We start from the raw sequence: 17,534 nt of genomic DNA on the forward strand, positions 1-17,534 counted from the left end.
ACTATAACATAATTTTTACGTTTTCTTTTTGCACCTTCTGGCTCCGTAAATTAAATCATTATATTATTACATCACATATCGGCCGCATGCGCGTTACGCCAACTGCATCGATAATGTGTAGAAGGGGTGAATAACGTGAAAAAGACGTATTATGGAAACGAATGGGAAAAGGTATATTAAACGGCAGATAGAACTGCATAAATTCCAACAGTGTAAATATTATATTCGACTCTTGATTCATCGATGTGCACAGATAAATATCAAACCGACGCCATTCACAGTAGTATGTCGCCAAGGCGTGTACACGTTATACACGTATAAATAAATACGAAACGTATAATAAATTATATTATATGTGTGTATCGTATACAATATATTATGTCTTCTTGAGTGTGCCAATATATGATAAGAATATTATGACGGGTGAGCCGATGTAAATGTACAAAAATATGTATTTTACAGCATCAGCTTCATAGTAAATGTCACGTCACGCGACACTGTACACACTTCCTATAAGGATATTTTATCCGTCCGGTTGGTTTTATTTGAAACTTGCGTGCACTTATGATTGGTGTTTCGTAGGGCTTAGACGGTTGCAGCTGAAAACGTGGTTCACCGTATACATTTCAACCATTTCCAACGTTCCGTCTACATGCATCACATTATATTATATATTATTATTATAATATATCGTAGACATAATGTTATATTGTAAGTGAATAAAATAGTAAATTTTATCAAATTCCTTGGAGAATATTGAGAAAATTGAGATTTTAATACTCGTTATTTGTCATTATAATATGTGCTAAGCAGTAAGCATTATTGTGGTATTATTTCCCTATTCTTTCATTAAAACAATTATTTTTTAAGTTTTCTTACAACCAAATATTTCAAGTATTTAAGCTATCAAGTCGTTCAATTTTCAGTATTAACAAATATATACAATTAATCCGTGCTCTAATAATCAAGTACATCTACTATAGTATTGGAATAAATAATGTTTTGAAAAGAATATAATAATAATAAAATAAAAAATTTTAGAGAATACGATTTAAAATAAATAATCAATTAACTTATTTTATAAGTGATTGTTTATGATTATATTTACTAAGCTAAAACTTTTATTATTTAACCAACTCGTAAAAATATCTATTTAGTAAAACACTCTAAAACTTTTATTTGTGGCCATTTGCCGTTTGATAAATTCGGCGACATTCACGAAATGTATTATCTCGAGTCATATAACATGCATATAACACTGCACGACCGATCGACGTGATAGTATAACACAATTATATTTATTATACTCGCTAGTAAACTTCGATCTACCAATACAGGACACCATTTCCGTCCCGCTATTGTTCATGTCGTAGCTCTTCCGTGACCTCTGAAAAGTTTCTAATACCGGTGACGTGGTTCGTCGTTTTTAGGTCGCTCACATTTGTTGGCGACCATTTTGAGACAAACCTACTTGAAAAGTTGTATTTTTTTATTATTATTATAATTCGTAAAAATTATATTTTTTTATTTTTCATTCATATTATTTGTCATTGACAAAGCGGCTCCGAAAGTATATAATATTAATATATAATGCGATAATGCGCAAGATGTGTAATTACGGGGTTGGATGGGATGGGGTGCGCAAAATATAATGAACAAAAAAAATCTATTCACCGGATGGTCGTCGTCTTCGCTTTCGTTGTCGGAGTCGTCGCTCGTTGAAAAACTACCCCCGCAGTTGAGGTAGCACGGGAGGTCCCGCATCGGCGTGCTGTGTGACATCGGTCTTAGAAAAGTTTCAGTGACGACCGCCACCGAGGCCGGCGTCACCACCTCCGTAGCCCGACTACAATCGGAAGCGCTTTTGTCTACAATCTCGGAAGATCCGGATGGATTTGACACCTTGTCGCGGTCGTCGCACGTCACCTCTGCTGACGCAATTTCCGGATGCCGCAGCTGGTTGGACACTGACAGATCGACCGCGAACGACGATATCAATTCTGCCAGGTCCGCTGAATTTGTCGCATTTTTTTCGGAGACACACCTGAGTTTTCTTTACGTCAGAAACATAGGCAACAATAAAAACATAGTTATGAAATTAAGACCACAATAATATCATAATAAATTATGTTTAAATGCTTTATGTTTAATAAATGGATATGGGAATCGAGCCAGTTGACTAATGCAGTTATAATGGTTTTAATGGTTATAATGGGTTATAGATAAAGACACGTTTGATGTGGGTTTAAAATTAATATTAACTACAGCCATTTTTTATATATTAAATAAATTATTTTAAACTTTAATGTCATTACAGTGCTTAATAGGTTTTTATGAAATATAACTATAGACTATGGGCCACTAGATTCTGAGCGAAACTAGAAACGCATTTATTAATAACTGTTATTGCATGTATTTAAATATTTATTACTGTATAGTTTTAACTTTAATATTTTATCAATCGCTGTTCAATTTGAATGCATTCAACTCTGCATTAAAATATGAAACATTTATCATAATTTTTATCTCTCGTAAAAATTTAAAGAATTATATAATAGCTGCCAATTCGCATTGTCGTGAAAAATCAATTTTTATTGCAGTTTCCTATCTATTACAATCATATCGTGAGTATAATATGGATTTATATAATTTTATTTACAATGTAATTTTTTCAAAAAGATAAAAAACAATGTATTATTTATTTAAGTATGGATATCATAATGATATGTGAAAACAGTGCTAACTCGACTTTAGACACCACTCCATCGATCCACTTTTTACGTTCTTCCGATTTTTTCCTCGCATAATCCAATTTCTCCGACAGCCTTTGTACTGTAGCCTTGTAATAGCACTCATTCCTTTTTAGTTTTTCTATGGTCGACTTAAGGTGAATTTCTCTCTACGCTTGCATTATCAAAAGTCAGGTAAAAAAACGAGTATTATCTATTTATATGTTTTATATGCGAAAAAAAATAAACTATATTTATATTATATTCGTTCTGAAAATCCTCTATCGTACCGTTAAGTGTTTCTTTTTCGATCGCTGTCCTTCTATCATATACTTGATAAATTCTTTAAAGCAGCATTGTAATTCGCTAACGTATTCTTCGTAAAATTTCAATTGTGATTCGCATTTTCCGTTTAAATCGTTTTGTCGTTTACTATAAAATATAATAATCTATATAAACATTGTTATTTATGTGTTTCGTTTTAAATTCGAAACTATTAAGTTATCTAAAAAAATGAACGATCGTTTGGCGCGAAAAAAATATTCACTTATCGTTGTCTTCATTTGTTACATTTTGACACTCTTCATTATCGTCCATTTTTTGCTTTAGATTACTTTTCATCGTATCCATTTCATCGCAAAAACATGAAGAGACGTCAATATTTTCTTTCATCTATTTTATTTTGCCCAGTTATACACAGAATAATAATAATATCGTATTACTATAATTTTAAAACTACTATTTAATAAAATATTATTTTATTTTCAAATTATATTTGTATATTATAAAATCTGTTATCTTTAAATAGTGTTATGATAAGTGTACTATATTATGTATATATTAACCTAATAATTATTATACATTTTGGACAAAAGCTATGCATAATAATATGATAATAATCAATTAAATTTGTGTCGTGCTTTACTTTGGATTTTGTGATATTTTCATCAAAGTTACCGCAATTTGTTATCATTTGTTGGACGTTATTGCATTTTTCAGCCAATGAATATCGCTTAAGCATGTTCTCAATTGATTTTCGTATATGCTCTATCTCTAGAACATCTAGTAAATACAATTTTACAACAATATGCGATAAAAATTTAAACAATACTAAACAATGATAAAATATATTTGTTGATAATACTATAGATTGTATTTATACCTATTTCACTGCTTTTTTTTCCGATCAGCTCATCGATTGTGTGTTTTAATTTGCGCACGGACTTCAATAAACTTACATAATATAATTTTTTGTCCATGATAATTTGTTTTATTGTAAAATTTTGTTTTTATTCAGAACTGTTAAGGTAAAATTTTGCTTGACGATAAAAAAAAAAAATTCAATTTGTAGTTAAAAAAGAAATATAATATATTTTTAATATCTACAAAGTAAATTAACATATTATTATTAATCTCCATGGAGTTGTAGAAAAAAAGTCATACCTATACTGTAAAATATAAAATATGAGGTGGCGGGCAATCTATGTTTCTTTTTTTTTTTTTTACACGTGTTGCCGTCACAGATACCGCATGCAATTTCGTTTTATCTTTCTTTCCACTTCGACCGCGTTGTTTCTAATAAATTGTTTTCCAGGTTGAATTAATTACAGAGTTTACGTTTTACATAAGAAGTTTATTGTTATTTATTTTTATTTCGCAGGTATACCGTTTAGAGTGTTAAAGATTAAATGTTCACTCTTCGAGATGTGGATGTATTAACATAACGCTGCTAATGCTTTCTGTTATTTTGAAATTACGTTAGAATATTCATAGAAATTAATTTCCTTATATATAGTGTAAATACCTTTAAACCAGATAGTTAATACATTATACAATCCGTATAAGCGTGCGTAATAGTATGTATCATAATATCTTATATGTCATATATAGTACCTACGTACCCGCAGCTCCAAGCGTATTGGATTTTAGTTAAATTTCAATAAAACGTTTTACAAATCTTTTTAATTACAATTTCCATTTAAATTTGTTTGAAGTAGAATGGAATATTTACTCAGCTTAAAACAGCGAACGTTTTCCATGTACAATTTAAGTCCGCAGACCCTACAAGTATGATTTATTATTTTAATCATAGAACGTTCTAAATTAATATTTAGCAGCTCTAATTGGGATTTTTCGAAGAACAGTTTTTTTATAATTCCAAATCGAAAATTGGATATTATCGAATTTTTAATTTTTATTTTCTTATCTCATTATATTTATAAGTAGAATAATACTCGGAACATGACACAATATTTAGTTATGAGGAGCATCATGTTGAAAATTATGTGGATAGCTAGTAATGGTAATGAAAAATAAGAGTGTCTGTTGAATATACGTCATGTATTGTTATATTTAAACTCGAAAAACTTATCTAAACACTTTTTGTTGTTGTTTTTGTTTTACGAAAACCCATTTATTACTAAACGAGCACCATATTATTGCATTATGTCTAATAGCACCAGCACGAGGATACTGCTAGGAATTTAATGGATTATTATATAGGTATTTGATCCGACGACGGGAACGGTAATGTCTATTTCGTTCCAGGTGCACTGTTCTTGAAAGCACACGGACGGTATTAGCAAACGGACACTACTCACATAGTCACATTCATATAATACCATGGTACTAATGCGTTCGAGAATAGGGTCCGAACCTGGTCGATTTGCAGCATATTCCACGGGCACAATTATTGCGCGGTTTCGGACTGGACCGTATACATACATATGTACGTATATAAAACTACACACATTAAACCACGATAAGATCAATCTTTAATAATATCCCTTCGCCTGAGGTATTAACGTTTTGCTAATATTAGACATTATGTTTGAAATAATATCATTAAGCAAACTATATACTATGGTATGATGGAGTCTGAAAATATAACATTGCTGATTAGTTTCCCTCATAACCAACGGAATATACTTAATTTATCTTTTAATTAAAACTATAATAATAGGTAGTATTTTTATTTCGATAAAATAATAACGAATATCTAATTATTTATATTATTATCTATAATCGTATCAATATTGAATGCATTTTTATATCATTGTCCAAACCCCTAATACAGCTGGCAATGAAATATTCACTTAAGTCCAACGTTTTAAAAGATAGTATCGAATATGCAATTATATATTACATTTAAATGTAATTATACACTCTAATATTGTAATATTATTGATTGTTAATCCATGCATATATTATTTATATGAGTATTTTACAGCGTTAGCTAGTAGGTTTCGATTTGTGTAGTCGTTAGGTTAATTATTATAAAAATAATTAAGAACAATAAAGTCTATTTTTCGTGTAAAATACGATTTATTTTTAAACTCATTATGGTAATTAAAATAACTTTTAAGATATTTAATATACTTCTAAAATATTTAAAAAAAAAATTATACAAATTAATTAAACATCAAAATAATTATTACAAATAAAAATCAATGTTGGCTATTATGAAAAGAATATAAGATTAAAGCGAATTTCACTTATTTATTTTGATAGTTTGACAAGTTTACATTATATTATGAAAACGAAACTTAATATTCGCTAAAATAATATTATTATTATTTATAACAGGAAACATATATCTACTAATGAAAATTAAATTTGAAAGCCTTATTAATACACTATATTATATTATGTTAATATTTACAACATCAAATGAAACATTGAGTTTATCGTGTGGTTACTAAGATAACAAATATAACTTCGAAAACGTAAAACAACTAAAACTTGAACTAGGTATCAGATTCGGAAAAAAATGTTTAAACTTTGATTTCACATCAGTTTATTTTGAATAAATGCAACCAGTCTTGGATATTATCTACAGTCTTATGGTCATTTCATATTTTACAACATAAATATCATTATAGTTATTGGCATAGTACGTTCTCATCTTTTAATTTTTTTTTTTTTTATCTGATTTATGAGAGATTTTATTATCTTTACCAAACTAATTCAAATTAAAAACGTTAATCCGCATAAGGTTTAAATTTATTAACAAAATAACATAAAAAAAAATACAGTTTATTTGTCATCTGTCAACTTGTTATTTTGCATTTTTCAATTGCCTGTTCAATGTTTTTATATTTTTCTTTGAAGTCATTGAAAATCCAGTGAATAATATTTTTTTTGAATCCATTCAATTTAAAATATATCCACGCCAAATATAATAAACAACATAATTATCATAAGAAGAATTCACGAGATCGCCCATTTAATATTAACTGTGATAACGTTTATAAATTATATCAAGTATATTTATAAAAGTTTTAAATAATACATCACATTTGTGCTTTTTGATATAAACGTTTAATGTATTTCATCCATTTATATCACAAAACATCTAAACCGATTGCGCTATTTATCAGTTTAAATATCATATAATGAATCACTTTAGCTAATACGATACATTAATATTAAAGTTATTTTATTAAACTATAGATAATAATATTCAATAGTACCTATGCATTACAAATATTTATCTAAATTTCATTTGTAATATTATGCTGAGAAATTATATTAGTACATTTTTTTGAAGTTTCTAATGATAATTAAAGATGTTTTTAGCTACTATGATAGACGTATTATAGAACTATTATGTTTTTTATCATAAATAAGTTACGTTGTTATTCTTATAAAATAGTTATAAGAATATGTGCAAAATTTAATGGATAATTATTTGACAATATAGTTATAGAACAACTTTTTTTAAAAATTATTTGTTACATATCATACACTTGTGATTATAAAATCCAAAGAAGCTTTGTTATTTTTGTTTTTGTTCGTTGTAATGATTTTCATGTCTTAAGTAATTTTCAAATAACAGAAAATATAATACGCGATAATGTATTGGTAACGTTCAAATAAAAAAACCGTAGTAATACTTCATAAAAATTTACAAACCATACTAAATAAATCACTACATTCGTTTAAAAAAAAATAAATAATAATAAATATTACCATACTATAATGTTATATACTTTATATTATATTAGAGCTTATGGTAACCGTTGAAAAATGTTTACTCTGTTTAAGGCTAATCTGAGTTTTGCGCTTACAATCGATTTTCACTTTCAACGATTTATCTTTGCTCAAGAATTTATGCCCATCTCGGTAGCTCACCTATCTCCCGAAACTTACTTCGTGTTTTTTATTTGTCGTTTTTACTCTAAAATATTATGTTATAACCACTATACTCTATTACATTTATTAGTATAATAGATGTACGGAAAGTTTATTTTACACTTTACTTTGTTCGGTGTTTTATAGATATTATTATGTCTTATTCGTAATAATAGTGGATACATTTCATATTTTTTTCTTCGATATAATATCTTGTAATTTAAAATGTTATAATGCTTTGTATATTGTGTACTAATTATAATAATATAAAAAAATTTGCAATACAAATAAATTATAAATATAACCATCTGTGGATAGAAAGGGGAACTCTTGTAAAAATCCTTGGATACATTATTTCATTGCAAGTACTCCGCAAGGTATATGAAATATTATAATAAATTATTATTTTGCTTGGATGATGTAGCAGTTTTTATGTTGTTTTCTATTATAATCGAACATAAAAATATTAATTATCTGCAATTTAAATATATTTTAAATATATTATAATTCTCATATCGATAATTGTAGTCATTAATATATTATTTATGCATACACAATGGAGAAAACATTAATTTTGTTTTATTGTACATTTTGCTATTTTAACTTAATAATTAATTAAATATCAATATACCACAAAAAAAAATACATATTCCTATAATAATATAATAATGAAGAAAATGTATGTTAAGATAATATGTAACTTTAAAATAACATTTTATACAATTTTAACTTTAAAAAGAGGTATAAGGAAGTACTGCTTCATAAAAATAAATGTATAAATAGCGCATCACAAAGGACATTTTTTGTTGATGCTATCAAAGAATTCGAAAAAGAAAAACACGAAATTCTGAAAACTTATCTTATTACATAATATATATATATATATATATATATATTTATTGTTCTGAACACGGAAAATTTAACTTCTTCTAAAACGTCACTTAAAGCCTTGTCTTTATTGGAAACAATAGGATAAAAAAATCTATTTGCTCGGGTCTACGTTAAGAAAATGTTATTCCCTTAGTTCTTGTTTGTTATTGTTTAATAACCGAATTACAACAATATTGTATAAATGCTTTTAAAATCATTTAATATGGAAAAATAGTATGAAAATAAACGATACATCTCTAATAGCTGATTTTCAAATCATAATTGAATAAAATATCACTTGTACTATAACAGATCATAAATGACATAAATCATTTAAAAATCACTATTATTTATAATACTGTGCCACACGTCACGTATTTACTTTATAATATTGGTGTGCCGAATTATAAAAGTTATAATTATTTTTTTAAAAATCGTTCATGTGTAATACTAATAAAAATGGGTATTTGCGTATTGAAAAAAAATTGATAATTCATTATTATAAATATGTTTGTTAAATCCTGAGATAATTTTATCCGATAACGAACATATTAAAAATATATAATTTTACTAAAATAATGGATTTTTAAATTAGTATTGCTGAACATAATAAAAATATTAACAACAGTGTTAGTATTTATTCGTTATCTTTAAATGCACATTCACTGTATCCTTTCAATTTGATTTGAACATCCATTATGTATGTGTGTACCACGGCGCAATATATAGGTGATCTAGCTACATCACTGTACACAAAGACGTTTCTAAAGTATCACTGCACGTGTTCAATATTGACCTGTCGCGTACATGCAATTTTTTTTATTTTTTTACTTTTATATGTCCATTTCATAGCTGAAGTTCTACAAAATACAACTTTGAATAAAAATATAAAAGACCCTGATCTGTCAACTATTCCGTGACATTTAATCAGCAGTTTTATATTCGATAATAAATTATTGATGACGGTATAACTATTTTTAAAAAGATATCACATTTTGGTATAATATTATAGAAAGCAAAAAGCTGTATTAAATTTCAACTGTAAAATAATGTTTATATAAAAACATTGTATATCCTAATAAATACAATAATTGGTCGTACTTATACTCGTCTATAATATTATAGAAAATTAATAATTATTCATATTATACAAAAATAATATTACTTATTCAGAGTCCTGAAGAACCAGTAGATCCACTACTATAGTGACAATTTATATGTTATGTTATTTTTTCATTACGCTATCATTTGGTTAGATTCAAAAAAATAGCATTAAAATTAATTAATTGATAAGGCTCACTTATTTTAATTAAAACGCTAAATGTGCAAAAGAATATATTTTATTAAAAATTGTAAATTTAATTTTCATTAAAAGCATTATATTTCTTTTTTTCTCAAATATTTCATTTTTGGAATTTGTCAACATAAAAATAGGTAAATGGTTTCAGTACATTCCTACACGAATAAAATACAATCATATTATATAAGTTCATACACAATTAAAGCACACACATTACGTCATAATAATATATTTTATAAATTAATATAATATAAATTCCTACGTGTGGGTATAAAATTATATTTTAAAGTGTTAAATTTTAATTATTACTATAATAATAACGTATCGTCTAAACAATTTTTGGTATAGTTGCTGAACCTAATTCAATCCAAAATCGAATTTTTACATAACACAAATTATCATTTGTTAATCCTAAATTTAAATATAGTTGAAAGGAAATTTGTTTCGTTATTTTTGAATTTTCCTGTGGGACTAATATGTTTATTTTTATATCACTTAGGAACTTGAATATTTTAAATTGCTTATTATTCATGTAAAAGTTTACACGTGAGTATATTTTTGTTGCGTAAGAACTTACATAAATACATAAAATTGGTATATTTTTTCTTTGTAGAAACTTAAGTACGGAAAATTCTTTAACTCTTGTATCTCTTGTGAAAACTTACATTCACCCTGTTTAATTATTCCGAAATATTAATTAATTTAATTTGAAATATTTAGAGTTACGACATTCCTCGCATATTTACTCCTTGAACGATGTTGGTAATAATATCTAATCACCGAATAGTATTAAATACCGTTAAAATTAAAAATAGTAATATTATAATGTATTTTTGGATCTAATAAATAAATTATTAACGTATTACAACAAGTACCGTATAATGTATATGTACAATAGCATATGAACAATGCGAAAATACATTAATTTATTAAGGCATGTTATTACATTGGTGTATGTTTTGTAAACATCGTTACTCGACCAAATACTCTGTACTACTAACAAAAAACGTTGAACTATTATAGACATCATTATACTCTTATTACTACATAGAAACTTGGTATATTATTAACTTGATCAATTGTTTGTAATACAAATAAATTCATATCAAATGCCGAAGTATTCAATTTATTTTTAGAAAATTTTATTTGTGTAATTAAAGAAATACAATTCATCATTTAATTTTCAATGAAGTATATTAAAAGTACTAAAAAAGTCAACGGAGATTATTCATGGTACAGTTGAGCACATCTCGTTCGAGCATGTTATCTCTTATAACTGCTCTAAATAATGCAAAGTGCTAACCCTAAACAGCAATTCCGTGTAATAGTTGCCTTGACAGCTATAAAATACGAGGTAAATGCCGTTACTGAGAGGCTCAGCTCTATGTAGATTGGTCACATTCATCACGCACCTTATATATATATGTATATAATGTAGATGATAACATTGCCCTAACCTTATTATATTATAGTATTATTATCATCAAATTTCCACTTAAGGCTTTCGTCTGAACGACATGCCATTCGATGTACGCGATACGCTCGCACATTTTCTCAAATCACTTTATGCGCCCTGTATATACGAGTATACGGATGCGCGCGGAAACGTGACGGAACCACAAAATCCTTACGGCACGCAACGATCGCTTCCACCGTTTATAGAATCGCTGACGCGATAGTATTTTGTTCTTATCGCAATCGTCCAGATGTAAAGCGATTACGCGCGTGCACCACGACTGCAACAGATCAAGGTATCGCCGGAAACTCTATATAAGACTTAAACCTAGTAGGTATCTATTAATCTAAGGTCAAGACCACGGATTAGCTTGTAAAAGCGTTTATTTGAAATTTATCACGTAATAAAAAGCTCGATAAAAAATATTTTCACGTGTATACTATATGAGTATATATTTTATTGATATTTAAAAATAAGTTAATTGACACTAAATAAAAACGTTCAATAATCAATATCTTGAACACTGATTTTTATCTAATATAATGCGATACAATTGGCTCATAATATTAAGTAACTAAAATCTAAATGCATGCGAATAAACTAACAGTAATATATTGTAAAATTAATTAAGAAAATAAATAATTTACGAAATTAGTACGTGCTGATCTATCCTTGGTTAAAAATTGATGATTTCGTATCAATATTGTAATAATTACCTACTTAGATTTATTTTTAAATTTAAAATATTCATGATATTAATATTAATAATAAATTACTTAAAAATATTATTTGAATAAAAAATGAATATAATACTTTATTTTACTTACTTTATACTAAAATCCCAGGTATATAGTACCAATTATAATGTTATTAGTATTAAAATAATTTAATTTGAAATAAATTCAAAAATAATTTAAAACATACAATATACATACATAAATATTAAATATACACAAAGGACCATTTTTTTAGAAATACAAATTAAGTATACAATCAATCGAAACTTCATAAATATATAAAGTGAAAGTGTATTCATTTAATATAAATTAAGATAATAATATATATAAAATACAAATATTTCTTAAAATATTTAATATAATATGTACAAAAGTTGTTACCACAGTATCTTTATTATTACAGTTTGCTGACATTAATCTTTGAAAAGGTTTTCATTCAAAACGATTATTCAATGATCAAAATATTAAAATATTAATGCACGATTTACTCAGCAGCTGATATACCAATATTATTCTGTATTGTAACCATATTACTAAAATACAATTTAGTAATCGGATCAGATGACTAATTTAGATTATCATTTGCAATACTATAGTCATTAGCCTGTTTAATGGCCAATGGTGTATAATTGTATACAATGTATATTTTAACAACACTAATGTTGTACACATCAATCACATATAATTTCTGATTGGTCAAATAATTATTATAAAATACGTTACGATTGATATCTAGTGTATAGTGAAAAGTCACCAAGATTAAATTTCAAATAAAAGCAAGTCAACTCCGTTTATTCAACACTGATATAATAAAATTATATTACGAGCTATTTCCAGAAGCTATTTATTTCAGTCATTTTAATTTAAAATGGGTAACTGTATTCGGAACGATGTGACTATGATCACGCTGCGAATGGCGATGTTTGGGTCTGGTGTTTGGGAATTTTAACCGGCATCGCCGGAGATCGGCCATGTTAACTGAATAATAATAATACCATTAACTAACCAGCCGTTACGTGTCATATTGTATAATATTTTGATCCCCGTAGACTGCATACGCTTAGAGGTAAAACCATTACGAACAGGCACTGACAGTGTAGTTGGCGATAGACGTTGTTCCCCGCGGGCAGACGTGTTCGGGGAACTCGTGCACGTCAAACGAGTCGGTAACGGACGACTTCCGCCGTACGACCAAGACGTTGTTGGACTGGAAGCGGGCTGATGCGATATTATAATCATGTACTCATTATGTTCGACGATGAGAAACTATTTCGGGTGAACTAAAATCGCATTTTCGCCGATTCCGAACAACGCTTCTGCGTATTATGTATTGATGTTCATTTATTATTACCCATAAAATGCTCTATACAATATGTAGTAAAGTGAATAATGTACTGAGTACGCAGTTATGAAAACCGTGTAAGACCTTCTATATTTAAACTCAAGAACTATCTACGACTTGCTTTGTTTGTGTTGAGAAACTCAAAATTGCATTTCGCGTTCGATGACAAAAAATAAACAAACAAAAACGAGAAAATAAACGAAAAATTGGTTTTCAACTAAGACCGGAGAAAAAATGAACTTTACCCGAGAACCCAATGCGTATCGTTTATATTGCTGCTATACTTTCAACTAAGACAAAATATATGCCCTTAGAATAAATATATATTTTTAAGATATTCGATTTAAATTCTCTGTCGGTTCGGGTTTAAATTTTCTCAATAATCATTTAAATTCTAGTTTTACGAATATTAATATTAATATTGTTTTTAAGTTATTTTTCCAAACTACTTATTATCGAAATGTTAATATACATTTTTTTTTTTTTTTTTGGAATTGGTTTTCAAACAAATAAAACGGTTTATTTGCTTCGTTTTGTTTTTATTGAGAAAAATAAAAGTCCGACAACCAAAAGTATTCTTAAACTTTGAATCAACAAAACTATATAGGTATATAGATATATAGGTACATAATTTAAATTTGACAAAGAAAATTCCAATTAATATTAAAGATACCATGAAAAGAATAATTAATTATTATTAATAATGCATTTATAAACATAATTAGAGATTAGTAGTTGTAAACATAAAATAAGTTAGAACAATTTTTGTATAATATCTTTTTTCAAAGTTTTGCTCGTTATATTTTAAAATCTCAATTAAGACTTTATTATTCTTTGTGAATTATATTGTTAAATAAAAAACTATATTGTTGAACATAAATCCTTGAAAGTTTTGTAAATACGTTTGAACAAATCTTGTTTAAAATTGAATTTAGATTCTTTTCAGACGGGACTATATTGGAGTAATGGAATAATGCTGGCAGCGTTTTCTTCTAAAAACTAGTAAATAGTCATAATGAATTCATAAAGCTTTTAAAAACTCGAAGCTATTAAATTTTGTTTACAACTTCTAATGACTAAAAACGTCCTCGTTACGATGTAAATTAAAAACAACTTTGAAAACAAATTTAAGGGAATATAAAACATATTACAATAAAAAATGTCACGAAATGTCAGTAAAAATTGTATTTGAACGCATTTACGATAAAACTATATTGTTAATTAATTACAATATTTAGGTGTGATAAAAAAATATAATCATGATTTTATTTTTGTAGAAATTTTTGTGACCCAATCAATTTATAATACTAAGTACTGACTACGCATTGCAGCCTGTCCGAATTATACTTGCAGATATGGTATATGGCAGGGATGGTCTACAACTGGTGGTCCACATACCATTTTTAACTGGCCCAGTGGTCCGTGCTACATTTGAAATTATTTTATAAAAATATAAAATATTAGGATTTCTTCGTATTTTATTTTATTATATTAATAAAATCGACATAGTTTTTATTTTAAAGCGTAAATATGAATTCCTATCTAGTATTGAACTATACATTTTAATTGTAAATTTTATTGACCTTTTTTTTTTGCTTACTATGTTCTAGCCCGCTAGATTTTCACTTTCAAAAAATTGGCCGTCTAATAGAATTAAGTTGCTCCCATCCATGGTACACGGTACAACGCTTGTGTTTATTTTGTTCAGTACCTATCTATTTAACTGATATTATAACAACGCAATGTATTCTACGCTGCTGCACACAGCGTTGTTATAAGTCCTAAAAACTTTTCAAACGCAATAATAGAACGCAGTCAACCACCGCCGGTTAGAGATGACGGTCGAGCGAACTCGAATAACTTACAGACCTATGGCGGGCAGCCCGAACTTAGGTATACGTCCGATAGGAGCGTTTCAAAGACGGTGGTCAAATGAACGCGCAAAATCTAAAGACATTATAAAAAAACTTTTCGATGGACCGTCACCGCGGTTAGTTCATAACATTAGTAATAATCGGTACAAAGATCAATATCATCAATAGCTTCATCTCTCGCGCACGGCCCTCCGAGTCCGACCCGATGCCGCCGTGGTCGCGGTAATTGTTTATAAGTTATACGCCGCGGGAATTCTGACATCTCGCTACTACTTCGAAAAACACCCCCGCCGTGAGATTCTAAATATATAATGTATATATACAGATTTATCGAGGTCTGACGTCCGTATAACGGTTATAAGGTTGAACGATAAATTTGTCGAACTCCGTACGCTCATTTATACGCGTGCGTGTGTGTGTGTTTGTGTGCGAGTACGACTTACCGGTATCCACGAACCATTTCTCCACGGGTTTCTAATACGATATAAATTCAGCGTACATATGCAGGTCGTATACAGGACGATTCGCCGAGAACGCTTACCCCTGTTTAATCCTTAAATGTAAATGGCCGAGGTTTTCGTTTGGAAAAAAAAATGTGAATCATCGCCAAGGGATTGCAAAAAAAAAAAAAAACCCGGAGTTTTTGAAAACCAAGTAGTGCTTATTAGTGTAATCAAATCTTCAAAATATCAGAATTCTTAAAAATTTATAGTCCAGCGATACGCAATGGCGGCGAACGGCGGGCTCGGCGATTCGCTCTGTACATAATCCCATATGTACACTCGCGCCCCTATTTCGTCCCACAATCAGATTTACCACAGCGGTTGATGTTATTTTACCCACTGCGGCTGTTGGGTGTGCGTAGTATATTATAATATTATACTGCAGCGTGCGTATAATAAAAAATAATAATAATAATAATGTAATACACGCGCGTGGGTCCACGGATAAATCGTGTGCATATTCGTGAGCTCCGCGGCGGCCGCAATAACCCGATCGGAAAACATCCGGAACGAGTCGAACGAGTCCGGAAATATTATACTATAACGGCGTGCCCCCATATATATATACGTGTAATATTATAGGTACACACTATTATATATATAAACGAGGTTTGTGTTATTACTCACAGGTAAACGTGCCCCCACGACTGTTGCAATTGATATATGTGTGTGATAATATTATTGTTGTTATACGAGTATATTATTATATCATTATATTATATAATATTATTATTATGATTACTGTATATAGAACCACATTCATCATGTATACTATTTTTAAAACCATTTAAATGTAAACTCGTCGGAACTACGCAGGAAAAAAAAAACTTGATTTTATATTTTTTTTTTTTTTTTGTATATTTAAATTACTAAACAATTTGATTAATAGCCCCGATTTTATTTATTTATTTAAAGTACGTCATGCTGTTTTTCATTCATGTTGAAATTTGACTTGTTTTAAGTGTAACGCAACAATTGACCGAAACTAGGCTATTTGTATATCCGTTCGTTCAAAACATATATACTTGTATATTTATAAGAATAAAGTAATCGGCTAAGTGATTATATTAAGTTATACATGACGTATGTAAAATAATCAATAAGTATCGATACTTACCACGGTGTACATATGTACGATATACATCATTCAGAATGTGTGTTCAATCTCGACGTTCATGATCGCGTTTTACATAGCACCCAATCTACGTATACTTCTAAATTTAATCGTGGAAATATGTCAGTATAATGTCATTTACCTGTATAGGTACAATATCGATAGTATTATACTGTCGTTCTGTGTCTATAGTTGTATGTGTACAGTGCAATCAAATGACCGTATACTGAATCTCTGAATCTCTAAATACATAGTATTCTAAAGTAAAAATATTCTGAAGTCATATTTTGAAGAAAAAAAATTTAAATAAATATAAAAGAAGTTATTGATGGGGACAAACACGGTGAAACACCATATGCACATTGCGCATATATATTACTATAATGTATAAGTATGTTGGCAATGCAATCTTAACGGTATGCGAACGAGACCTTAGGCTATAATAATACTATATCGAAGTACCCGTTTGCTGCATT

The 17,534-nt window shown here is 28.4% G+C and overlaps 1 pseudogene; it reads right to left on the reverse strand.

Annotated features, from left to right (window-relative positions):
• Positions 1–562: 562 nt before the first annotated feature.
• On the reverse strand, positions 563–15,901 carry LOC113550212 (annotated as a pseudogene).
• Positions 15,902–17,534: the final 1,633 nt, after the last annotated feature.

The sequence above is a fragment of the Rhopalosiphum maidis genome, chromosome 1 (assembly GCF_003676215.2).
Source record: "Rhopalosiphum maidis isolate BTI-1 chromosome 1, ASM367621v3, whole genome shotgun sequence".
Lineage (NCBI taxonomy): Eukaryota > Metazoa > Arthropoda > Insecta > Hemiptera > Aphididae > Rhopalosiphum > Rhopalosiphum maidis.